Source organism: Microtus oregoni, unplaced genomic scaffold, assembly GCF_018167655.1.
Source record: "Microtus oregoni isolate MIOR12 unplaced genomic scaffold, Mior012 000016F_ref0000370, whole genome shotgun sequence".
NCBI lineage: Eukaryota > Metazoa > Chordata > Mammalia > Rodentia > Cricetidae > Microtus > Microtus oregoni.
The window spans coordinates 21,924,660-21,951,300 of NW_024543075.1; positions in this window are offsets into that span (position 1 = coordinate 21,924,660).

Sequence of the window (26,641 nt, forward strand, 5' to 3'; positions counted from 1 at the left end):
TTTTTTTTTTAAATTGGTTTTTCAATACAGGGTTTTTCTGTTAACAGCCTAGCTGTCTTGGAACTAACTCTTGTAGACCAGGCTGGCCTCAAACTCATGGAGATCTGCCTGCCTCTGTTTCCCGAGTCCTGAGATTAAAGGCATGCGCTGCCACCACCACCACCACCTGACTAAGCTTGCTTCTTAAATCTAGTTAGGATTAGAGTTAGTCAACTGGAACCTCTTCTATCTCAAGTGTTGGGATGACAGGCGTTTGCTACCAAGCCTGGCTCTTTAACTATTATTAAAATTCATTTTTGTTTATATTTACAAATGAGATTCTTTAAAGTTCTCTCTCTCTCTCTCCCTCTTTGTGTGTGTGTGTGTGTGTGTGTGTGTGTGTGTGTCTGAAAAGAGCCCCAGATTCCCCGGGGCTGGAGTTACAGGTAATTGTGAGCTGCCATGTAGAGGCTAGAACCCAATCTGGGTCTTTTGCAAGAGCAGCATGTATTCTTAACTACTGAGCCACTTCTCCAAACCCAAAATTCATGTTTTAAATAATCAAGCTCTCTACCCCATCCCACTTCTATGGAGAGAAGAGCTGAGTTTAGTTAACAGTAGGGTATTCTTTAGTAATGTGGACCATTTGCCTTGGGAGAAGCTAGGAAGGAGAACCAACAGGAACTTGGAGAACAAAGGAAACCCCATGACTTTTACAGACTGTTTTTTTTTCCCTTTTTCTTTCATTTGTGTGTGGTGTACATGTGTGTATGCATGTTTGCATGTGTGTAGGCGCATGAATGGGTGTGCTGCATGGGTTTGTATGCATGTGGAGGCCTGAGGTTGGTTACAGGAATCCCCCTGCATCGCTCTTCCATCTTATTCAGTAAGGCAGACTCAGTCAAACCCAGAGCGGGTAGATAGGACTAGTCTGCCTAGCCGGCTTGCTCCAGGAGCCCTTGTCTGTATTTGCTGCGGTTGGGACTGTGGGTGGGTGTGGTGCCCGGCATTTACGTTGATTCTGGAGATCAAGCTACAGCCCTCATACTTGTGGGCTTTAACCACCGAGCAATCTCCACGGCACCTACTTTTAAAGACTTTCGAGGGGACAGGTCTCTGAGTTCAGCAGTTTAATGAAAGTACTAAACAGGATTGAAGGTTATAGCTCTGGAAAGTAATCCTAGTGTCCATCCCTACCGTGGGGCTGTGACACACTAGGAGCTAAGCAGAGTTGTCACAGAGGACTGAGCGTGACTGATCCCCTCTGCTGAGACTGCATCTGTGGGCTAATTTAATTCTTTGGAAACACTCAAACCAATTAATTAAAAAGGGGGGGTTCTCATTGCTCATATTAAAATCATATAGAGGACCTGGCCACGTGACTCGAGCGACTCTGGGGGCCTGGCACGCGAGCCCGCCATCAGCAGCTTCCCGTTAGCCAATGTAGGAAGAAAAAGAAGCAGGCAAATTTTCTTCTCTTGCCACCGGGTCATGTAGGCCAGGCTGGACTCACGCTCTCACTGCAGCGGAGGATGATCTTGAGTTTCTGATCCTCTTGAGGTGTAGGGGCTTCCTCACCACAGCTGGTATGTGTGATCATGAGGCTGGAGCCCTGGGGATGCTACCAATTCGGCTGCATTCCCCGCTTGGGAGTCACAGAACATTATAGGCTTGGACCTCAGCCCCAGCTGGTGTGTGTGACCTCAGGAAAGCCACTCGTCTTCTGGGACCTTAGGCTTCTGTGGCCTTGCCTCGTGACCTCTGTGACTGTATTCAGAAGGGCCCTGAGTGTGGCTTAATTCTCTGCTGTTTCCAACCTGACAATTTCTGTACATCCCGAGCACAGAATTCTAATTATGTGTGCATGCCGATAGGTACAGGTGCCCATGGAGGCCAGAAGCATCAGACCCTCTGGGGCTGCAGTTACAGTGGTTGTGAGCTGCTTGGTGTGGGGCCTTGGAATTGAACTCGGCTCCTCTGCAAGAGCAGTATGTACTCTGAACCCCTGAGCCATCTCTTCAGCCCAGCACAGAGCTTTACTTTTTAATTTTGTTCTAAGTTCCATAACTTATATGGTAGATCCTATTTTTAAAGGTTTATTTACTTATTTATATTTATGTATTTATATGCATTGGGGTTTTGATTGCACGATGTTTGTGAGAGGGTGCCAGATCCCCCACAACTGGAGTCACAGACCGTTGTGAGCTGCCATGCGAGTGCTGGGAATTGAACCCAGGTCCTCTGGAAGAGCAGCCCATGCTCTTAACTGCTGAGCCATCTCTCCAGCCCCATGTTGTGGGTCCTGGTTCATTTTATGATATTTTTTTTTTTGCTGTTTGAGAATTTCATAGATACGTATACTGTATTTTGATCAAATCCATCCCCATTCTCTTCCCTCTTGCCCCTCCCCCAGCCCACTTTTTCTTCCCAACATCATATGCTCTTATTTTTTTTTAGGCCACTGAATCCACTTAGTGCTCCCTGTGTGTGTGCATGGATGTAGGACAATGTACTGGAGCTGCTTCCCTGAAGAAAACTGATGCTCTCTTCCCCAGCAGTAACCAATAGCAACTCTTCGAGGGGTGGGGCTTCACGAGTTACTCCTCCACCCACGCAGGGAGTTTGACTGGCTTGTTTGTGCGTCTCTAGTGTGGGCAGCTGCAGCTGCTGTGGACCCTGTTCTTTGGCTTTGTATATAGGGTTAAAAGAAGCTTTTCATAGAAACAGAGACTGGTGTGGTGGTCCCCAAGGGCTGGTGTTGTCAGTGGTGACAGGAAGATGCAGCCCGGCACTGTTGCCAACAGCCTGAGGAGTTCTTTCCCTCTTAGGGACCTTCACTTAAGTCAACTTGGATCCTTGACTACGTTGCAGAAAAGAATCCAGAACAAGCCCAGCATGATGGTGCATGCCTCTAGGTGCAGCATTCGGGAAGCACAGGCAGGCAAATCTCTTAAATTTGAGGCCAGCCTGGTCTACAGATCAAGTTCCAGGACAGCCAGGGCTACACAGAGAAATTCTGTCTTGAAAAAAAGAAAGAAAGAAAGAAAGAAGTAAAGAAAGAAAGAAAGAAAGGAAGGAAGAGAGGGAGAGAGAGAATCCAGAACAAGTCAGAATAAGGCAGAATTAGTGAGTTTATTAAGTAGAGATAAGGCTCAGGGCATTCCTTAAAGTGAAGCACGGGCATCTATTGTTTAATTTTTAACATTTAAAATGTTTTATTTTATGTGTATGTGTGCCACAGTGTGCACATGTGTGTGCGTGCATGTGTGTGTGCAAATGCATACAGAACAGAGGACAACTTACAGGAGTCAGTTCTCTCCCTGCTTGTGGTCCTGTCAGTCTTCACAAGAGAAAATATTGTGTGCAGTGACTTTGCAGTGGCTACATGTATAATTCTGTGGTTTTCTATGTAGCCTTGCTCACAGGTTGTAACTTATAACAAGGTAAAAAGGCTAACATTTACAACTTAAGTGACTTGTAAAGTTAAGAAAAAAGAGAAAGGAAGAAAGAAAGAAAGAAAGGAAGGAAGGAAGGAAGAGAAGGAGAGGAAAAACACTCAGCCTGGTTTACCTGTTTTTCTTATCCTGAAGGATTTCCTTTGGTAAATGAAATAGTAAAGTGGTTAAGAAGTACACTGGTTAGGTTTAGGGGTGCGAGAGGGGAGCTGGTAGAGGTGAACTCAAGACCGTCACCACCCTGGCCCTGAGTCAGCACAGGCTGCTTTACCAGCCTTGTTTGTGACGTCTTTGGGTGTTCGACTGCTATCTCTGTAGGCCATTTTGGCTTTATCAGTCATGTGAAGCTTCTTGACTCCCTGCCAGCAGGAATGCAGATCCCATGTTAAGGGGCATCTTTCTCTTCCATCTCCCCTTGACCTGCTGCCCTTTCTCCCCTGCCTCAGGGAGCCAGGAAAGGAGACACGAGGAAATGGTGCTCAGTTCCATTTTTGCAAAGTGAAAATTTTCTAGCTATCTATTGTATAACACGGTGAATACACTTCATAGTACAAAACAGTACTCCCCCCCCTCAATTTTATAAGATAGGGTCTCACTGTACAGGTCTGACTGGCCTGGAACTGGTTATATAGACCAGGTTGGCCTCGAACTCACAGAGATCCGCCTGTCCCTGTCACCTGAGTGCTGAGATTAAATATGTACACCACCACATCTGGCTGAGCTGTACGCTTTAAGAGGTTAAGATGGCAAATTATGTAATGTATAACAGTGATAGCAAAATAATATTCAAAAGCAATGATGTTTTTTAATAAGGTGACAAACAGGCTGGGGAGAGAGCCCAGTCAGTAACATGTCAACCTTACAAGTGTGAGGGCCTGAGTTTTATCACAGCACCCATGTAGGATAAGATTTAGGCACATATCTAAATGGCAGGGCTAGGGAGGGAAATGATAGAGACAGGCAGATCCCTGGAGCTCATTGGTCAATCAATGTAGCTGAACGAATGACATCCAGGTTCATTGAGAGGTAGTATCTTAAAGAGTAAGGTGGAGAATAAGACACCCAACATCAGTCTTTGGCCTTTGTACACATGTGTGAATGGAAACGAGGACATGACAGTTCCAAGGTCTGGTGAGGAAGGTTTTTATTGTAGATTTGAGGGAGAGTTCAACCATAGGGACCTGGAAAGAGTCCAGGGCAGAGAGAGAAAGGAGCAGATTGAACATGGATGACAGGATAGACCAGGCCATGGGGTGGGGCCAGTGGAACCAGAAAGGAAGAAAAGAGAGGTGCGAGAGAGGGGACCAGGAGATCAGAGTGGAGGACCAAGAGAGTGTGGCCCGAATGCCAGGGTTATGTCGGAGTCAGAAGCTGGGAAGGAAATCAAAGCCCCTGGGCTGGAGAGGTTTGTGGTAGGAGGCATGGTAAGAAGAGGAGGCCCAGGTACTGAGTGAGCCTGGCAACCAGGGTGCACTTTGGTACACTAATAGGCACCACAGTTAGTCATTTGTCCCGGGTTTCCAACAAGGTGCACGCTTGTACATGCACTCACATGTATCCAACTGTACAGTACACACACATCCTAGCAAAACAACATAAATTGATATTACTGAACTGTATACTTTAAATGATTAAAATGACAAATTATAATGATGAAAATAATGATATAAGATGACAGACGATATCATAATGATAACAAATTACAATGACAGTAAAATAATGTTTATATGTTTTTTAACATTTTATTTATGTTTTCTGTTCATATTTCACTACTCACATGTGGAAGTCAGAGGACAACATTTGGGAGTGAGTTCTCTGCTTCCACCATGTGGATTCCAAGATTGAAGTCAGGTCACCCCACTCGGAGGCATGCTCCTTTACCCAAAGAGCCATCTCATTGGCTCCTAGTAAAGTCATGTTTCAGAACGACAAGCCAAGCAGCATCCCTCAAACAAAGCAGTACCCTATTGGAAGAGCCGTTAAAACACATTACCGAATGTTGGTGTGCACAAGAACCCTGTAATATTTAGGACATTCAAGTAGCCATCAGTGGAAGGCATGTTTCAGATGCAACTGTAACCTGGATAAACACCAGGGAAGCAAGGGATGTCGGCCGGGCCTTTTCTCCTCACCACACCTACGCCAAAAACTTTTCTTGACTTTACTCCTTAAATCATTGACCCTGTGAGTCAGTCCCAATGTCATCCCCATAATTTAAATGAAGCAGTGAAGTTCAGAGACGTGAGGTCATATGCTTGATGTCACACAGCACTAGGTGTGCCTGGCTGGGAAGGAGGGCCTCTGAATCATGGACTACATCTGACTGGCTCCCGTAGGAGGCTTGAGCTGTTCTGTGGGCAAGCCCTGAGAAGGGACACCCCGTTCCTAGGAACCAAAGAGCTACCAGCAGGCCTGGCCATAGGCCAGAAGAGCACCCCACCCCATGCTTGTTTTTCCTGTTCTGTTCTGTTTTTTTTTTTTGGTTTTTGTTTTTTTTAAACCTTGTCTTTGCTTTTAGATGAACTTCCCAGAGGGCACCGACCTTGTGTGTGACATCTGTCTGCCCTGAGGCACCTAGCAAGAGTTGTATAATTGTTGATAATTGTTTATGAAGCCCTGAAATAACTCTTGATAAGTGGTTCTGCCCGGCTTCTCCAGCAGCGGGGAGCTTGGGACATGAAAGCAAAGCTGTGGCTTGAGTCTCCCTCCTTGTTGCCCAGCCTCCCTCCAGGCCTGGCAGGTGGGACGCTTCATTACAGGGATGGTGGCTTAGGCTGTGAGTGAGGCGTGATGCTCCTTATGACGTCCACCTTTACATACACACCCACGCTCGTCTCTGCATCTGTCCAGGGTCGCAGGTCTGTGCTCAATGCCTGCTGACGCCCACCCTTCCCAACTGCAGTTTTGCGCTCATGTTCCAGCCAGCTGCCGAGTGAAAATGTTCGGAGAAGAGTTGTTTCTGTATGCAGCGTGTATGGACTTTCCTTCTATTAATGTTCCCTAGAGAATACGGCATAACAAATGTTTCTAGAGCCCTTACCTTGGATGAGAGATTCTGAGTTGTCTGTAATTCATTTACAGAATATGGGCGGGAGCAGGGCATTCTGCTCAGTGGTTGTCAAGTGCTTGCCTAGCGTGCAGATTGATCCCCAAAGTGCAGGAATGAAACACACTATTTGTGTGCATGCATGCACATGTATGCGTGTTTGAGGGATGTGCACATGTGCGCAGGTGCTATCACAGGCCACAACAAGGAGTCGTCCCCCCTGGGGCTGTTGCTACAGATGGTGGTGAGCTGCTGGATGTGGGTTGTGGAGACTGAACTGTGGTCTCCGCAAGAGCAGCAAGTGTCTAGGACTGCTGACCCATCTCTGCAGCCCAAAAAATAGAATACAAAGAAATAGATGGTGTTTGAGCCATACCTGGTGGTGAAGGCATGTACTCCCAGCTATTGGGAAGGCTGAGGCAGAAGGACATTTCAAGGGCAGTCAGGGAAACTTAGTGGAGACCATATCTCAAAATAAAAGTGGAAAGAGGGCTGGGGGTGCAGCTTAGTGGTACAATGCTTGCCTAGAGAACAGGTGGTGCACACTGGCTATCGATAAACCAAGGGCCTCTTGTATATCTGCAAATCTGAGTTTGGGGAGGAGTCTTGGAAACAATCCCCAGATACTGAGGGATGAATGTATCTCATTTATACCCACGATGGTGCTGGGAGAGAGGTCTCAGATTTTCTTTCACAGAGGAGGAACACGGAGCCTCAACAAGAAGTACAACGTGTTATACTCCCAGAAAGGAGTCCAAGGTCCCAGCTGGTACTGTTGGAGCCCGGGTTCAAGACAATCCTCACTCTCCCATCAGGAACTGCCTCCCCTGGGCTTAGGATAAGCCTCAATCCAAGCATCTTGATAAGCTAGGCTTGACCACCTGTCCCCATTGTGCTAGTTAAAGATCAGACCAGACTCTCTGAATGTGGCTGACAATGAGGGCTGACTGAGAAGCCAAGGGCAATGGCACTGGGTTTTCATTCTACTGCATGTACTGGCTTTTGGGAACCTAATCTGTTTGGATGCACACCTTCCTAGACCTGGATGGAGGGGAAAGGGCCTTGGACTTCCCACAGGGCAGGGCACCCTGACTTCTCTTAGGACTGGAGAGGGAGGGGAGTGGGGAATGGGAGGGAAATGGGAGGAGGTGGAAATTTTTAATAAATAAATAAATAAAAAAGAGACAGACATACACTTTTGCTCCTGGCACTTGCAGGCAGAGTTTGCAAGTTTGTGAGTTTAAGCCCAATCTGGTCTATGTAGTGAGTTCCAGGATAGTTGGGGTCTCATAATGAGATCTTGTCAAACAAAGCAAAATAAAACACAGACAATAATAAAAAGCCCACCAACACCAACACCACCTCAAAACAGGGACTGAGGGGTGCAGAGAATAATTCAACAGTTAGGAGCATGGGTTACGCTTCCAGAGGACCTAGCTTGGTTCCTGGCATCCCCACACTAGGTCACTACTGTCTTTAACTCCAGTTTCAGGTGATCTGACACTCTCTCCTGGCTTCCTCTAGTACCGGTCATGCAAGTAGTACACAGACATTCACAAAACAAAAAATAAAACAAACAAACAAACAAACACCCCCCCCCAAAAAAACCCCAAAAGCTCCAAGACAAAATTAAAAAAAAAAGCAGAGAATGAACATTCATGCTTTGTGGCCATATTGGGAAGGACCAAGTGGAACAGCGGCCACCCCCACAAGTCTAGTTTTGGTATATTGACATTAGGTTTAATTTTATTTTTTTTAAATTTATTTATTTATTAAGGATTTCTGCCTCGTCCCCACAACCGCTTCCCATTTCCCTCCCCCTCCCCCGATCAAGTCCCCCTCCCTCATCTGCTCGAAGAGCAATCAGGGTTCCCTGACCTGTGGGAAGCCCAAGGACTGCCCACCTCTATCCAGGTCTCGTAAGGTGTTTTAAATAGGAATCAAGAGGCATGGAGCTCTAAGTGGTACTGGTTGAGGTGTGGTCATGCCCATCACTGACCTGTCATCCCTGACTTGGTTCTGGTCTATCCTACAGGGTAGTCTGACAGATTGGAAAAACTGTAGAAATCTCCTCCTGGGAGGTGAGTTCCTCCTCTGGTGGGAACCAAAGCTTTAGCCTTTCCCTTCCCCAGGCATATGATGCTTGGGGAAATTCTAACACTTCAGAATCCATTGTTAAGAGTTTAAACCAAGGTGGGCACAGTGTCTGTTTAAAATATTTCCCCTTCTGCCCCAGCTGGTTACTACACCACAAGTTCCCAAGACATTCAGGTTGCCGGTGAACTGTAATGACCCTCAGGAGGCTTCAGGAACTCACAGGAACCAAGGACAGTGTCAAATTGCAAGGTGTGGTTATTTAGAAGGCAGAGGTGACATAAACACTATGGCTCATAGCATCTTTGGCAATACCACACGGCCTGGGTTAGGGCTTCAGACAGCTGGGAAGGTGACATTAAGGATGACTGTGGCTTCCTGTAGCTTCCACAGCCTGTTCTACCTGTCATTCAGGCTGGTGACACAGACCTGTCAGGACTGGGTCATAGGCAACCCTAACAAGCTCAGCCTGACACTTGGTCTTGGGCCCTGAGGGTTTAGAAAGAGCAATCTTCCCCATGAGTCAGGAAGAACTTGACTAAGAGGAAAGGGAAGGAGGGCTGGTATTTCGGCGTGAACTCCATGCTGAGGCGTGGCGCTTTTTCCAAACCAAGGTGGGAGACTCCCAAGGAGCCTGTCTTCACAAGATGCTCACAGCATATCACATTCTGATACAACCAGGATAAAATCCACCCCATTTCTGGGCACACACCTGAATCCCCACACTTGATGGTGGAGGCAGGAAGATCATAGGTTCCTAGGTTCGAGACCAACTGGGCTCCATAGCAAGTTTCTGTCTCAAAGACCTCAAATCAACTAACTAAACAAACAAAACCACCCAAAATAACCACAATACAGGTCATGCACGCCACAGCCTGTCTTTAGCCCCTCCGTATACTCCACGAGGGAAACCAAGCAAACCACATAAACTCACTGCCTTTCTGTCAAACAGAACGGGAAACAGTGGGCTCTATTCATGAGCCTCTCATGCCACTTTGATGAGGGCCACTGTGGTACCACTTCACTGAACTTCAGGATACCCTGAAAGCAAGTGTTATTGTCATTCAGATTTATGTGTGAGATCTGAGGTGAGGCAATTCCCAAGGCCAGAGTAAAAGTATTTCATTTGTCAGTGTGTGTGCGCACACACACACACACACACTATCAAACAACACCCTCTATCTCCAAATGCTCAGATGATCTTGGTACAGAGACTCAAGTTATAAATTGCATAGAAACAATAATAATACAAAAAGAGTATTATTAATAATATAAATAATACCGGGTAGGGGAGATATAGCTCGATCACGTTTTGTTGCTTTGTAAGCCTCCGTGGCATGGACTTGCCTACCTTGGTTTGTTAATTCATCACCTGGAGACATTTGGGTTCCTTCTTGATCTATCACTCACAAATAACACTGCTACAAGATTCATGTGCAGAAAAATAATTCAGGTGTAATTTGTGAGTGTGTGTGTACACACACACATGCCAAGGTGATCATGTGGAAATCAGAGGATAAGCGTATGGAGTCCGTTCTCTCCATTATGTGGGTTCCGGGGATTGACACAGATTCTCAGGTTTATGAAGCAAGCATTCTAAGCACCCTTATGCTCTGAGCCATCTCACTGGCCTGAGATAGGGTCTTTCACAGAACACAGACCTCAGCAGTTTGACCATACTGGCGTGTTGGGCAATCCCCAGGGATGCTCCTGTCTCAGCCTTCCCAGTATTGGGATTCTAGGAATAGGCCCAGCTCTTTACATGGATGCTGAGAATCCAAACTCAGGTCTTCTTGCTAAAGCACGAAAAGAATTTTGTCTGCTGAGCCATCTCCCCAGCCTCCAGTGCAGGTTTCCTTCGGAACTTAAGCAGTCATTTCTCTTCAGTGCATGCCTTTAATCCCAGTACTCAGGAGTCAGAGGCAGGTGGATCTCTGAGTTTGAGGTCAGTCTGGTCTACATGGTGAGTTCCAGGACAGCCAGGGATGCACAAAGAAACCCTGTCTCTAAAAACCAAAAACTAAACCAAAAGTATTTGCATGTGTTTTTTTTCCTCTTGAGAAAAAGTGTGTTTGTGTATGTGTGTGGGGGCACCAATATATTGTGTGTGGCCGTGCTCACGAGCAATATGAGAAAGCAGAAAACCTGAAATTTTAAAGCAACCCGTGTTTCTTACCCCAGGCTCTCTCCACTTCCCTCTAGTATGGGTAACTTGGTGACAGGGATTAGGTTTTCTGGTATGTATTTGATTTTACATAACCTTTAAAGTGGGTGCTGTTGATGCCCCCTAGTGGACACTCTGAAGATTGCTCCATCAGGCTTGGATCTCTGGTGTCTCTCACTTCTTTCTGGCTGGAAAGCTTTCCTTGGCTCTGACCTATGGCTAGTCCCTATCCTGCGTTTCCGAGTTAAACCTTCAACCCACATTCAGGGTGGTGTCTGACTATCTCAGCCCAGAAGAATTAACTCTTTAGTTACAAGGTTACAAAACCCAGCTAGGGAGTTAGGGTTGACTCAAGAGTGCCCTTGCTGAAGAGATGCTGTCCCTCCTCATCTCCCTGAAAATACAATGGGCATTCGTGAACCCTGGATATCTGGAACTCAATCTGTAAACCAAGCTGGCCTTGAATTCAGAGATTCACCTGCCTCTTGAGGGCTGGGATTAAAGGTGTGTGCTACCACATTCAGCTTTGATCCCTGAATCTTTTTTTTTTTTTATTTGCTTTGGTGCTTTGTCTGCATGTATTTCTGTGTGAGTCAGATTTTGGAGTTACAGACAGCTGTGAGCAGCCATATAAGTGCTGGGAATTGAACCGGGTCCTCTGTAAGTAATATATATTAATATATATTAATGAACCGGGTCCTCTGGAAGAGCAATCAGTGCCCTTAACCACTGGGTCATTTCTCCAGGCCTAATCCCTGAATCTTAAAAACAAACAAACAAAAAACCAAATAAAACAAATCCTTTTAACTAGGCAAGGGGCTGTCTGGAATTCACTCTGTAGACCAAGATGGCCTTGAATTCAGAGATCCACTTGTTTCTCAAGTGTTGGGATTAAAGGTGTGTGCCACCATATCCATCTTTGACCCCTGAATTTTAAAAGCAAAAAAAACCAAACTCTTTCAGCCAGGTAAGGGTGGCACATACCTTTAATTCCAGTAGTTGGGAGGCAGAGGCAGATGAATCTACTAGACCGAGTACCAGAACATCCAGGGCTACACAGAGAAACTCTGTCTTGAAAAACAAAACTAAATAAATAACCCCCACTTCAAAAATAATCCTGTCTGTCTATCTATCTATCTATCTATCTATCTATCTATCTATCTATCTATCAATTGATCGATCGTGTCAGGGTCTCTCTGCATAGCTTGTTGCTCTGACTGCCCAGGAACTCACTACGTAGGCCAGGCTGGTTACAAACCTACATGGCTCTGCATGTTTCTGGCTCCCAAGTGCTGGGATTAAAGGCGTTGGCCACCATGTCCAGCTACCAAATCTGTACTTTTCTTGAGGGGCGGGGCTCATCTCGTTATGTAATCCTGGCTGGCCTGGAACTAGACGGAGACTGTGCTTTCATATAGTAATTACAACACTGTTTGGCCAATGGATCAGGTATATTCCTAGCTAGTCCTTACATCTTAAATTAACCCATTTCTATTGATCTACGTATTGCCACGAGGTTGTGGCTTACAGGTAATGTTCTGGCATCTTTCTCCTTTGGTGGCTACCTGATGTCTCCTTGACTCCACCTACTCTCTCTCTCTCCCTCTATCTCTGTTTGGCTTTACTCTGCTAAGCCATTGGCCAAAACAGCTTTATTCATCAACCCATAAAAGCAACACACATACAGAAGGACACCCCACATCAACTCGATATGTAGACTAAGCTAATATGGAACTCACAGGTTCTTTTGCATCTGCCTCCCAAGTGCTGGGATCAAAGGTATGTGCCATCACATATGACCTTGCTGACCCCTGCATCTTGATAGACCCCATGGAGCTGTGGAAATGAAGCTTCTTGGGGAGTTTGTCGTGACTCATTTTGCTCTTTACTTAAAATATTCTCTTTAGTTAGGGCAAGTTGTGCACCTTTAATTCCAGCACAACTGATGCTGAGGCCAAAGGATTGCAGGTTAGGAACCAGCCTGATCTACATAGTGAGTTTCAGGCCAGCCAGGGCTACACAGTGAGAGCCTGTTTTAAGACAAAGTAGTAATATTAAACAGTCTCATGTGGCTAATGGTTCTCACATTGGACATCACAGAAATTCAGTCATCATATTGCTTGGAGTGATGAAATCTTATCCTCAACCCAAGGCCCTGCCTCTTCAGGTGGGTGCCGATACTGTTAACAAGAAAATGAACTACGCCAAAGACTCTCAGGCCCTGTGTAACTCTCGGAGATATCTCCAAACCGCCTTCTATGGTGGCTGTGCCGCGGTCCTATTAGTGGTGTACCAGGGTTTTAAAGTCTCTGTATCGTTGTCAGTTCAACGATACTGTTGTTACTCTCTAATCTGTTTTATTTTGATGTGAGGCATCTCTATATGGGCCATGGTACTCCCTGCTGTTTCACTGTGGATTTGTGTGTGTGTGTGTGTGCAGATGTGCATGCGTGTGCCCTGGCACGTGTGTGCAGATGTGCATGCGTGTGCCCTGGCACATGTGTGAAAGTCAGGGCACAGACTTGTGGGAATTAGTTTTCTCCTACCAGTGAGTCCCGCCTGCCTCTGCTTCCCTAGTGCTGGGATGAAAGACACTTTGATACAAAAAGGTTCCTAATCCGGGCAAAGTCTAATTTATCTACTTTTGTGGTTGTTGTTCCTTGTGCTTTAGTTACCATATTGGAGCATCAGTGGACATGGCTGGCAAGATGGCCCAACAGGTAAAAGAACTTGTGGCTAAATGGGGACCCACTTGGTCAAAGGAGACAACAGATGCCACCAAGTTATTTTTTTTTGTCCTTCACACTTGCCAACGGACACGCGAAGTCATGGGTGTGTGCACGAAGACAGAAACACACACATGCATGCTCTCACACACACTAAAACAATCAACGAACAGACCCAAGCCCATGAAAGCTTTCTCCTGTGCTTTGCCCTAAGAATTTCATAGTTTTAGCTCTTTATAACTTGGATCATTTTGAATTAATTTTTGTGATATATGAAACAGGCATCCAACTTCATTCATTAGCATGTGGATATTGAATTTTCCCAACTTCATTGAAAACTCTGCTATTCTTTCCCCTTTGAGTAGCCTAGGCACACATGTGAAAATCATTTCACCAAGGAACCAGAGAGAGAGATGGCTCATCAGGGAAGCACTTTGCTCTTCCAGAGGACACACCCACAGGGCAGATCACAACCATCTGTAACTCCAATCCTAGGGAATCTGATGCCCTCTTCTGGCCTCTATGGGCATGTCATGTATGTATATATACATGCAGGCAAAACCCCCATACATATAAAATAAAAAAAATAAATCTATAAATGAATTTTTTTAAAAAGTTACCTCACCAATGTAATTTTGCATGCCTGGGTTAATTTGTGGACTTCAAATTCTGGTGGTCTGTGTTTTTTATATATCTTTATGTCAGTGTCACTTGGATCAATTTTAAAACTGAAAACTAAGAGTCCTCACACTCGACTCTTTCTTGCTTCCTTTCTTTTCTTTTGACAGGATCTCGTGTAGCTCAAGCTGGCCTCATGCTCACTACATGAATGAAGATCACTTGGGCTTTTGAGCCTCCTACGTCCTACTCCTGAGTGCAGGGATTGCAGGTTTGAGCCACCATGTTCTGTCTGAGGATTTTCTTTTTTTTGGATTTATTTGTTTATTTATTATGTATATGGTGTTCTGCCTGCATGTATGCCTGCATGCTAGAAGAAGGCACAATATATCTCATTACAGATGGCTGTGAGCCACCATGTGGTTGCTGGAAATTGAACTCAGGACCTCTGGAAAAGCAGTCAGTGCTCTTAACCTCTGAGCCATCTTTCCAGCCCTGAGGGTTTTCTTTTTAAATATGTTTGGTTATTGGGGGCTCTTCTTATTCCATGTGAGTTTTAGAATCAACTTTTCCACATTTTTTTTTAAAAGGCTGTTAGGGACTGGGGTGATGGCTCAGTGGGTGCACTGATTGCTTTGCAATCATGAAGGCTGGAGTTGGGATCCCCAGCAGCCACATCGACACTGCACAAGTATGACAGCCACTTTATAATCTCAGCACTGGGGAGGCAGGGACAGGGGAGTCTCCAGAGCAAGCATAACTGTAAGTGAGAGACCTTGCCTAGATGTATAAGCAGGAGAGTGACTGAGGAAGACACCCCCAGCCTCCACTTGGACGGGCACCCACAAATGCACATGCTTCTGCACATGTGAAAAACATACCACACTCCACACACTCAAACACATAAAGAAAAAGGCCTTTGGGCATTTTCACAGTCATTATATCATGTCAGTGGCTTCCGGCAGCCCTGCCACGTTAACGCTATTAATTTTCCAGCCTCACTGAAGCCGGTTTCATTTAATTTATTTCACTAACATATTATAGTTTTTTTTAGTGGCTGATTCTTGTACCTCCTGGGTTAAATTTGCTTCAAAGTGTTTTATTCAATTTGATGCTATTATAAATGGAATTGTTTTCTTAATTGAGTTTCCAGGTTGCCCATTGCTAGTCCATGGAAACACAGCTGACTGCTTTTGTAGCATGCACTTGCTGAATTTATTAGCGCTAATAGTTTTTGTGGTGTGGGAATTCTCAGGATCTCCTGCAGCTCGTTCAGGATGTCTATAAAACAATATTTTCGCTTTCATTTTGGATGCTTTCTGTTTCTTATATTGCTGTGGCTAGCAATGGCAGAAGCCGGCATGCAGTGCCTATTTCTGTTTCTGTCAATCATCCTGCTGGGTACTGTTTTCAATTAGGCTCGTTATCAGGTTGAAGCCATTTCCTTTGACTCAGTTTCCTGAGTGCTGTTGGTAAAATGGAGTTCAAGCTTCTCAAGTACTTTACACCAATCAGGATGAAGGTGTAGGGTTCCCTCCCTTAACACGCTGCTGTATTTACTATGTGTGGGGTTTCCCCTCTGTTAACATGGCATATTACATCTTAGCATTTGGCTTTTTTTTTTTTTTTTGGTTTTTCGAGACAGGGTTTCTCTGTAGCTTTGGAGCCTGTCCTGGAACTAGCTCTTGTAGACCAGGCTGGCCTCGAACTCCCAAAGATCCGCCTGCCTCTGCCTCCCGAGTGCTGGGATTAAAGGCGTGCACCACCACCACCTGGCAGTATTTGGCTTTTAAAGAAGGCAGATATCAGCTCCACTATTTCCACTCACATTTCCCTACTGAGAACTGAGTTGCTCGATGCAGTTAGGTTTAGAAACTGCACAGCCCTGATCAAACGGGACACCAGGACTCCAAGATGGTGTTGCTTTCTTATGTGGCAAAGTAGTGTAGGGACATCAACAGTTGGCGGTGGCCTGGAGCCAAGGAGGTTCTGGGAAGTTCCCACATAGCAGAGCTCTGCCTCTTTCCCATGGCAGGAAAGTAATTTGAGAGGAGAATATAGCTCTCCTTCAATAGGATAAATTTGAAGATATCTTTTAAATGAATTCCATCATCGTCATCAGTGTGGGGGGGCACCCATGCCTCCTCCTCATCTGTGTGTGTACGTGTGAAGCACACATATCACAGTACACATGTGGAAGGAAGTCAGAGGACATGCTTCTGTGTCAAGTGCCTTTAACCACTGAGCCATCTCGCTGGATAAATTTTGAAGGGACCATCAGCAACATTCTACCTAGAATGGAGATGTCACTAGTAAAGTTCCTCTTGAAACAGACCCTGCAGTAAAGACACAATGGCAAATGGTTTATGTGGCAGCTGCTCCAAAGAAATGCTAGTTGGCAACTAGAGTTATGCACCCAGAAAGCGAGGAAGCCGTTTCTGAAGGTTTATAGAGCAGGTTATTGTCGGCGTGACTGGGTTTCAAACCCTGCAGAAAAACCTTGGTATAGAATATGCCCCTCAGAATTATCTTACATGCCTTTATATCTATATAGGGAGATGCTGACCCAATGACTACTTTTATCACTAGACTGATTGATTGGTTTAAATTTTATATTGAGAGAGAGAGAGAGAGAGAGAGAGAGAGAGAGAATATGAATCTTATTGTAGCAGAACTGAAGTTCCAGATGTGAGCCACTGTCCCTAGCTTTCGGAGTCCCAGGGAGTAAATGCAGGCTTGTGTGTAAAGTACTTTTACCACCAAACTATCTCCCCAGTTAATGACTCTATTAAAAATGTTTTTAAAAAATTAATCATTTAAAGCCAGGTGGTGGTGGCGCACACCTTTAATCTCAGTACTCAGGAGGCTGAGGCAGGCGGATCTCTGTGAGTTTGAGGCCAGCCTGGTCTATAAAGTGAGTTCCAGGACAGGCTCCAAAGTTAGAGAAACCCTGTCTTGAAAACCCAAAACAGAGAAAACCAAAACCAAACCAAACCAAACCAAACCCATTTAAGCTAGTGTAACAAAGTCAAGGGTTTCAATAAGATTTGTTCATACATCCGGGTCTTTCCGCTTCATTGTATCTGCCTCCTTTTCCCCCCATGCACTCGCTCCCCTCCTCTAGACAGCCCCTGCTTATTCTGTTGCGCTCTCCACTCTATTTCCACTTCTGTTAGGAGTTCCTCCTCCTTACCATGATCCTGTTTCTAGTGGTTCTCTTCTCTCTCTCTCTCTCTCTCTCTCTCTCTCTCTCTCTCTCTCACACACACACACACACACACACACACGCACACACACACACACAGAGTCTTACACACTTTTAAATTTAGGTTCTGCTCCTGAGAGACAATGTGGCATTTGTCTTTCCGAGTCTGGTTTATTTTGATTAACATCATGGTTTTCATCAAGAGTAATGGCACCAGTCTGTGACCTTAGCACTCTGGAGGTCAAGGTCATCCACAGCTACAGAGGGAGTTCAATGCCGGCTTGGGGTACACGAGACCCTGTCATTAAAAACTGGGGGTGGGGGTGGGAAAGGTTTCTAGTTGTGAGTATTTTCCTAAAAATGCCATGATTTCGTCTTCCTTCATGGCAGAATATTCCATGATATTTCCTTTTCTGTTCCTCTGGGCATCTGGGCCGGCTCAGCTATCTGGACAGTGCAGCAATAGCGTGGATGTGCAGGTGTCTCTGTGTTAATTGGCTAAGAGCTGCCAGCGGGGTGGCTGGGTCACATGGACGCTCTCTCTCCTTAGTTTCTGAGGAGCCTCCACGCTGGTGTCCATCGTGGCCGCACGAGTGGACATCCAGGGCCTACATGTTTCTTTTCCTCCACACCCTCTCCAGCACTTGTTGTCCTTCCTACTTTTATTTTGTCATTGTTGTTGTTTGTTTGTTTTGAGACATCTATAGCCTGGGATGGACTGGAATTTACTGTGTAGCCCAGGCTGGCCTTGAACTCCCATCCCCCCCCCCCTTGCCTTGGCCTCTCGAGCCTTCTGATCACAGCGCAGATCCTGACAACACTCATCATTTCTCTCCTCAATGCTGCCATTTCTGAAGGGTGGGAGGTGAATACTTTTTTTATTTTTTTTTTAACATGCTTTATATACCAACCCCGGGTCTAACGCGTAACTGGTAGAGAGATGCCCTCTTGGCTATTTTGTAGGCTGGTGGTTGTTTCCTTGGCTGGACAGAAGAATCTCAACTCTGTGCGACCCAGTGACTCCCATCAGTCCTTGCTAAAGGCATTCCCAGCCCCCTGGCAGGTGTACTGGGCGGGCTCCTGTGGTCAGAGAGAGAACTCTCACTGCTGGCGGATGAAAGCCCCCGTGAGAGTGCACGTGCTTTTGAGCTCCATGGCAGCCTGCTGAGATGTCGTTTTGCTGGCGTTTCTAGACGGTGACCCATTGTTCCAGTTTCTTTTTAAGAAAACAAAATGAAACAGCAATGACAAAAAAAAAAAATTGAAAAACAACTTTCTGAAAGAGGGTTAATGGAAAAGGTACATCTCCATTGCTTCAGGCCAAAGTTTTATCTTCACTTTTCATTTTTCTTTAGTTTTGACCAGAAATGGTTTTGCTCATAAAATTCTTTTATGTTGAGATGTATTCCATACACCTTAGGGTGTCCCCGACCTTTTCTTTTTTCTTTTTTTTTCTTTTTCGAGACAGGGTTTCTCCGTAGCTTTTGGTTCCTGTCCTGGAACTAGCTCTTGTAGACCAGGCTGGCCTCGAACTCCCAGAGATCCGCCTGCCTCTGCCTCCCGAGCCTTTTCATTTTGTAGTACTAGGGGTCGATCCTGGTCCTCACGTGCACCATGGGACCTCTTTCAGTTATTGAAATTGTAGACAGAGGTCCTTCCTTACCACCCAGCTGGCAACTTCTAATTTTTCTCTGTCTGTCTAGCCTCAGTGCTGGGGAGGGAACCCAGGGTCTTGCACATGCTACATGGATACTGTACTACTGAGCGGTTTTTCTTTCTTTGTGGATTTGTCTATTTTGACAGTCATACAGACGGAGTCATAGAACGTGTGACCTTTTCCATCTGAAGCTTTCATCCAGCTGAGTGTTTGCTTGGCTCATTTGTGTCTCAGCCCATACTGTTACTCCATGCCTTTCTGTGACTGAATTATCCTATAGACTAGCGATACTATTATACTAACTCTTAAAGATGGATATTGGGGATATTTCATTCTTTTGTTGTCGTGAACACTAGACATTTGGCTGCTGTGAGTATGTGTGTGCGTTTCTGTACAGATAGGTGCATGCGTTCTTCTTGGGTGTATAGCCAGGAGCAGAATTTCTGGGCTCTATGGTAACTCCATGTTTGGTATTTTAAGAAGCTGTCAAACTTTTCCACAAAGAGGCTGCTCCATTCTGCCACACTCCAGCAACATAAGAAGGTTCCGGTCCAGTTTCTCCACACGCTCACCCACATTCGTCCTTCTTTCTGATCACGGCTTCCTGGTGGAGACGAAGTGGTAATTCACTGTGGCTTTGATTAGCTTGCCCCTAATGACTGGCGGTGATGAGCATCTCTTCCTGTGCTTGTTTGCTCATTTTTGCTTGCTCGGTGCATTAACCCAGATTTCATCCCCGAGGGCTAAGAGCTTCTGTGTGATGCTTGAAGCAGGCTGGGTTGCTGTGACTGCCTATTCATGGGTGAAACGAGCTCAGTACACAGAGTTTTCCAGTATATCCTCTGTGTTAGAGACACCCTTCACTCTGCTTTCATCATGTAGTGGAAATTCTGGGTCTTTTTGATTGACAATCAATCATTTTTACTAGGATAGTAGTACCTCCTTTTGTCACTAGGCAACTGTGGCATGGAGCTTCAGATGACCAGGCTTCAGCTTAGTGTGTCACCCAGTAGAAGCATCTCTGCCAAGGGAATCAGCAGGATTTATGGTTTCAGGGAGAGGTGATATAGAGTCCCTAAGTGTGTTGTTGGGAGTGGTGGTGGAGGCCCCATTGCTACCTGTTGGAGCTTAGGTTTCTGTATTCTGTTAGGAATACACTATTGCATTCAGGTTGTTGGCTCAGAGTGTATATCACAGCTGATGGACATAATCTGCAAGGCATCATTCCTAGACTGGAGTCTTGGTTGCATCTTGAATGGACCATTTCCGTTCTCTATTACATATTACGTAGGAATCATTATGGTGTGATATAAAGTAGCCCTTCAAAAGCTCACGCATTGGGGACTTGGTTGCCAGCTAATGGGCTTTGGTAAGTGAGTGAATCCTGAGTTTCTGAACTAATTAACATTAATCCCTTGATGAATTTGTATCATTGTGGTGTTACTGGGAAGAGGTGAGAGGTAGGAGGTGGGTTTAACTGAAGGAAGCTGCTCATGGAGGGTCCTTGGAAGGATGTAGCTGGTCCCATGCCCCTCTGTGTCAGTCATCCTCTCTGTTTCCCATCTGCCATGAGGCGAGTTGCTTCTGCCGTGTGCTCCGCTGCTGAGATGTTCTGCCTTACCAGGGAACCAGACTCAACAGATTGCTGATTTTTTTTCCCCCAGAGGCTTGAATCCTGCAGGAAGAACTCAGATAAGAATCAAACACTTTAAACAAAAGATAACAGTAACAAAAAGTAGTATCACAAATGGCATTTCAAAGCCCAGGTGCTAACACTCCAGAATTCAAGCCAGATGCCGTTCCCTGCAGGATCTCTTGCTAGCTTACACTCAGTGTCTTAGCGTTTTTATTGCTGTGAGGAGACACCATGACCAGGGCGATAGTTTCAGGTTCAGTCTATTACCATCATGACAGGGAGCACGGCGTCACAGTGTCACACAGGCAGATGTAGTGCTGGAGTAGCTGGAAGTCCTACATCTTGTTGGCAATAGGAAGTTGACTGAGACACTGGGCAGTATCCTGAGTATATGAAAGCTCAAAGCCTGCCTCCATAGTGACACACTTCAACAGGGCCTTTCCCACTCCAATAAAGCCACACCTTCTAATAGTGTCACTTCCTCTGAGATTATGGGGATCAATTACATTCAAACTACCACACAGTGACACACTTCCTCCAATAAGGCCACACCTACTCCAAACGGTCATGCCTCCTAATTGCTCCCAAGCAGTGCCATTCCCTAATGACCAAGCATTCAAATATGTGAGCCAGTGGGGACCTTTCGTACTTAAACTACCACACACAAGTACCAAGTACTAGAGATAGAGAGTCTTTGCAGAGTGATGTACTACTAACAGGAAAGGGAAACAAACTCGCACGTAGATTTCTGTGATTCTCAGTAGGGGAGACTCATTCTCAGTAAAGGAGCCTCCTGCAGGGTACACAGGGCTCAGTGCAATCACCCTGCCACAACATTTATGTACCTTCAGGATGTCACATATTAAGAATTCAGTGTTAGTATATGATTCCAGTACACAAATGCTTAGCAACAGCAGTAGCTGGGTCAGTCTTTTTTTTTTTTTTAACTTTTTTTTTATTGAGAAAAGAAAAAAAAAACAAATTTCCTCCTCCTCCCAGCCTCCCATTTCCCTCCCCCTCCTCCCACCCTTCTCCCCCTCCCCCCACTCCTCTCCCCCTCCCTCTCCAGCCCAAAGAGCAGGCAGATTTCCCTGCCCTGTGGTAAGTCCTAGGTCCTCCCCCCTCCGTGCATTTCTAGGAAGGTGAACATCCAAACTGGCTAGGCTCCCACAAAGCCAGCACATTACGTAGGTTCAAAACCCCGTGCCATTGTCCTTGGGTTCTCATCAGCCCTCATTGTTCGCCATGCTCAGAGAGTCCAGTTTTATCTGAACTGTGACTGAAAAAGCTGGGTCAGTCTTGGAAGGGTGCCACGTTATTGGATCCTTGCTGAGGGTGTTTCTGCAACCAATTAATCTCTTTAAGGACCCGCTGGGCCAGCACAGTGTCAGCTGAATACACAGCCGCTGACCTCCATCTTTGCGTGTGTTTTCTAGTTGGCATTGATGTGAGACACGAAGAAGCACATGATGCTTTTCCTGCAAATCTGTCCGTTAAGATCTCCGACGCGCCACTTTGGTTCCTTCCTGGGCCTTGAGCAACCATTTAAGCCATGCACTGCCTAGAAGTCTTGGTATATTTGTAACTCTGGTGCTTCCCAAAGATTGCACGGTGCTGTTTTTCAAGCATCTTTATGGCAGGAGACCTGCCAAGTTATAGGGATCACATTTTCAGAACCCCTTGTTCTGAAACTGGAACCTCCCCAATGTTGTGTTTTTCACTGGGGCTAATTCAAATCCAATAGGAACTGTGCCAGCTAGTCTTATGTCAACTCGACATACTAACTAGAGATATCTGAGAGAAGGAAACCTTAATTAAGAAAATGCCTCCATAAGATCTGGCTGTAAAGGCATTTTCTTAATTATTGATTGATGGGGGAGGGTCCAGCCCATTGTGGGTGGTTTCATGGTCCTGGGTTCTATAAGAAAGCAGGCTGAGCAAGCCACGAGGAGCGAGCCAGTAAGAAGCTGTCCTCCATGGTCTCTGTATCAGCTCCAGGTTCCTGTTCTGCTTGAGTTCCTGTTCTGACTTCCTTTGATGATGAACAGTAACAGGGAAGGGTAAGCCAAATATACCATTTCTTCTCCAATTTGCTTTTTGGTCATGTTTTATTGTTAGCAGTAGTAACCCTAGCTAAGACTGCAACTAAGCAAGAAGCAAGAACCTGGTTGGTGCATGCTTAGAATCCCAGCAGTCAGGGGCAGCAAGACAAGGAGATTTTCAGTTTGAGGTTACTTGGTTATAGAGCAAGACCAGTGGGCTGGGGGGAGAGGAGGGGGAGAGAGAGAGAGAGAGAGAGAGAGAGAGAGAGAGAGAGAGAGAGAGGAGAGAGAAAAAAGTAGTAGTAGCAGATGAAGTGGAAGACAAAGAGGAAGAGGAAAAGACAGCAGCATTCCCAAAGAAGCCATAAGCTGCTTCCAAAACTCCAAAGGGACCTACTACGTGCTGTTGTCTTTAGTGGCAGGAAATGAACATGTAGTGTTCTGTTTTCTTTCCCTTGTTTTGGAGCTAGTGTGTCTAACCACTAGGCTAGAAGGAAAGTGTCATCAGTGTGTCAGAGGCTGAGTCTCTGTGTTGTTTATCTTCTACTTCAAAGTACTCAGTGTTTATACAAAGAGTCTGGATTGTTTTCCTGGGGGCTTCACTGCAGCTCCTGGCATAAGACCCCTCCCCAGGGAGGGTCAAGAAAGCTCACCAAACGGTAACCCTTCCCCAGGGAAAGTTGGGATCACTCCAACAGGCTATTTAAACTGCTCCCCAGAGAATGAACATGTGGTCTCCGGGTTTCGCGTGGTCTCCCCTTTTCTCTCTGTTTCCCTCTCCATGATTTTCCGGTGCCATCCAGGAGTATCGCATTAAATATGGGTGTCTTTTAATTTGGTTTAATTGGGTCTGATTAGATTGCATGGGGGAGAGGTTTGTCTAAGAAATATTTCTTTCTTTTTTTTTTAAAATATTTATTTATTTATTATGTATACAATATTCTGTCTGTGTTTATGTCTACAGGCCAGAAGAGGGCACCAGACCTCATTATAGATGGTTGTGAGCCACCATGTGGTTGCCGGGAATTGAACTCAGGACCTTTGGAAGAGCGAGCAATGCTCTTAACCACTGAGCCATCTCTCCAGTCCCTCTAAGAAATATTTCTAACACTCAGAATGTCAGTGGGTTTCCCTCTTCCTTCTCAAGCCTGATTGGTCGTGGCAGTCATTGGTATAGTGAATCTGAGTGGCACTCTGTTGGGCGTTCAGAAGACCAAGTAGTCTTGCGACCTTGGGACAACACTGACATAGAGCAGGGGAGGTTGTACAGCAAGACTGTGTATAACTGTCTGTGTCTGGTTAACCGGATGCTTGGATCCTCATTTCTGACAGACATTTGGGTTCAACCTGAAAACCAGAAAAACAAAGCAGCCAAGCCACTCGAGAAGTCTTACCTCTGTAGAACTCTAAAATAACTCTAAAGCCATTTCTGAAAACTCTGAGGCCAAATTTGAGGCCTCTTAGCAGTAGTGCTCCTCCCTCCCTGAGAACCAAGGATCTAAAAACTATACATGCACGTGCTGAAATGTTAGGAACTTTCCATCATCTTCCTGAGTCCCTGTGAATGTTCTATTGAATAAGGGCAAGATAACCCTTAGGTGTTGACTCAGTTCCTGGTGTTTTGACTCAGTCCCTGGGAAAGGGGCAAAGTGACCCTCAGATGTTTCCCCTTACCTCATCTGATCGGCAACTGTTCTCCAGCCAATTATTGGTAATAGCCCTTTTGAATAAGCCAATCATAATAGTTAAAGAACAACCCCCAGACACCCCTTCCTTCTGTGGCTTTTTGTTTTAAAACTAGCCTGTACCAGCCATTCAGGGTCTTTCTGGCTTCTCGAATGCAGAAAGACCCTGTCATGGCAGAACTAACAAAATCATCATGCTTTTATATCAACTGTGGTGTGAGAGATGGTCTCTTGGGGTGACTCCTTCTCGGTGATTGGACTCTAGGGTCCAACACCTCTACCAAGGCGGGTCGACTACAGACGACTAAGCCTCTCTCTCCTCTCATTTTATATTCCCTGTCGTGCTGGGATTAAAGGCATATGATTCCCTAGTACTGGGATGAAAGGTGTGAGCCACCACCACTTGGGTTTATTTCTGCATTGATCTTGTGTAGCCCAGGGTGGCCTTGAACTCATAGAGATTCATCTGCCTCTGTCTCTGACTGGGGGTAGATTGAAAAGGACAGCAGGGCATTCAGTAAGATGTCATATTTTGTATCCACCCCGCATTTGTAGTTGTTGACATAATGGACCTCATTTACTGGTACGCGGGAACAGGAGCTGACATTAGATTGATGTATCTGTTAGGAACTGCTGTAATAAGTGGCCCCTAAAGCTCAGAATTGCATACAATAAAAATCTCACATCATAACACGGTGTAAGTAGTCAGAGGCCTTGAAGTAATGTACATGTTAAAGTCTTCATGGTGGAGTAAGTGGTCTTGTAAGTGTCCCCCACTCTTTTCTCGCCATAGGAATACCTGCCAGAGAGGAAGAGTTTCCTTAGTCAGCTGGGACATTCCTTTAATCCTAGTACTCAAGAGGCAGAGGCGAGTAGATTTCAGCTATCTGTGAGTTCAAGGCCTGCCTGGTCTACAGAGTGGGTTTCAGGACAGCCATGGCTGTGTAGTGAGATCCTGTTTTAAAAAAGAGGGTGTGTGTGTGGGACCTCACCAGAAACTGATTTCAGTAAATGTGATCTTAGGCTTTAAACCCCCAGACTATGAGAAAGTAAATATCTGTTATCAAAGGCATCCACTCTTTGGCATTTTATTACAGTAGCCTGAGTAGACCAATAGAGCTCCTGTCTTGAGGCTCTGTTCTCCTTTCAAGACCTTTCTTCTAATCAGCTGTTAGATGCAGAAAGAGAAAGGAAGATCACACAGAGGAAGTTGTGCTGGGCCGCTCAGCCCTGGAAATGGTGCCTCCTGGACTCTCAGTTCTACTGGCAAGACCTGGTAACATGGCTACTCTCAACCGCAAGGAACGCTGGGAAATGTAGTCTAGCTGTGTACTCATGAAGAAGAGGAAGTGCTAAGGGCTCTTAATTGCTAGCACAACTGAAGTCAGAGAACCAAAACAGCAGTGCTAAGCATCCATGGTGACTTGGTGTGATGGTTGTTCTTGGTTGTCAGCTTGACTACAATTATTATTATTTTTTTTAATTTAAATCGTCTGAGGTGGGAAGATCCACCTTTAACTTAGGTTATGCCTTCTGCTAGCAGACGCCCTTACTCTCCTTAACAATTCCGTCATGTCACTGGCATTAGAGTCTAGGTTTTCTTTTTCTTTTTCTTCTTTCTTTCTTTTTTTTTTTTTTTTTTTTTTTTTTTGGCGGATGGGGCGATTCTGGTGTATACTGAAGACCAGATGAGACATCCAGCCTTGTGAACTGACAACTACTGGATTCTTGAACCTTCCATTGGTAGACAGTCATTGTTGGACTAGCTGGACCACAGCCTGTAAGCCACTTTAATAAACACTTCCCCCCTCCCAATTTTGTTTCTGCAGAGAAGTCTAATTAATATATCTGGTAATGTCCTAAGAACTTTCTAGAACCAAGTTACATTGGAATAGAAGAAGAAATAACTTGAAATTAGAATCGGCCTAAATGGCTGTGAACCAACATTCCTATCAAATGAAGGATTCTACAAGTCAACACAGGAAACAAAGGCAGGTCAATTGGGAACCTCGGAAGTGACATTTGGAGATCCAGACAAACATGTTGGTGGCTGGAAGTCCTCAGCAGGCATGGCTCAATTACCTAGGTGTGCTCAAGGACGGGACTCTCACCTCTGGGATACAGAGAAGTACTACACTTGGAAGAAATCAGAAGCCTGGAATTTAGGCAGAGAGGTGACATTTTAAAACTTTTTCCTTAATAATTTTAAATTTTCATCAAAATATAGTTAATCCTTTTTTCCTTTCTCTTTTCCTCCTTCAATCCCATTCCATGTGCCCCCCCTCTAACTTTTCCCATGTCCCCCCCCTTATTCTCTCTCAAATTAATGGTGTC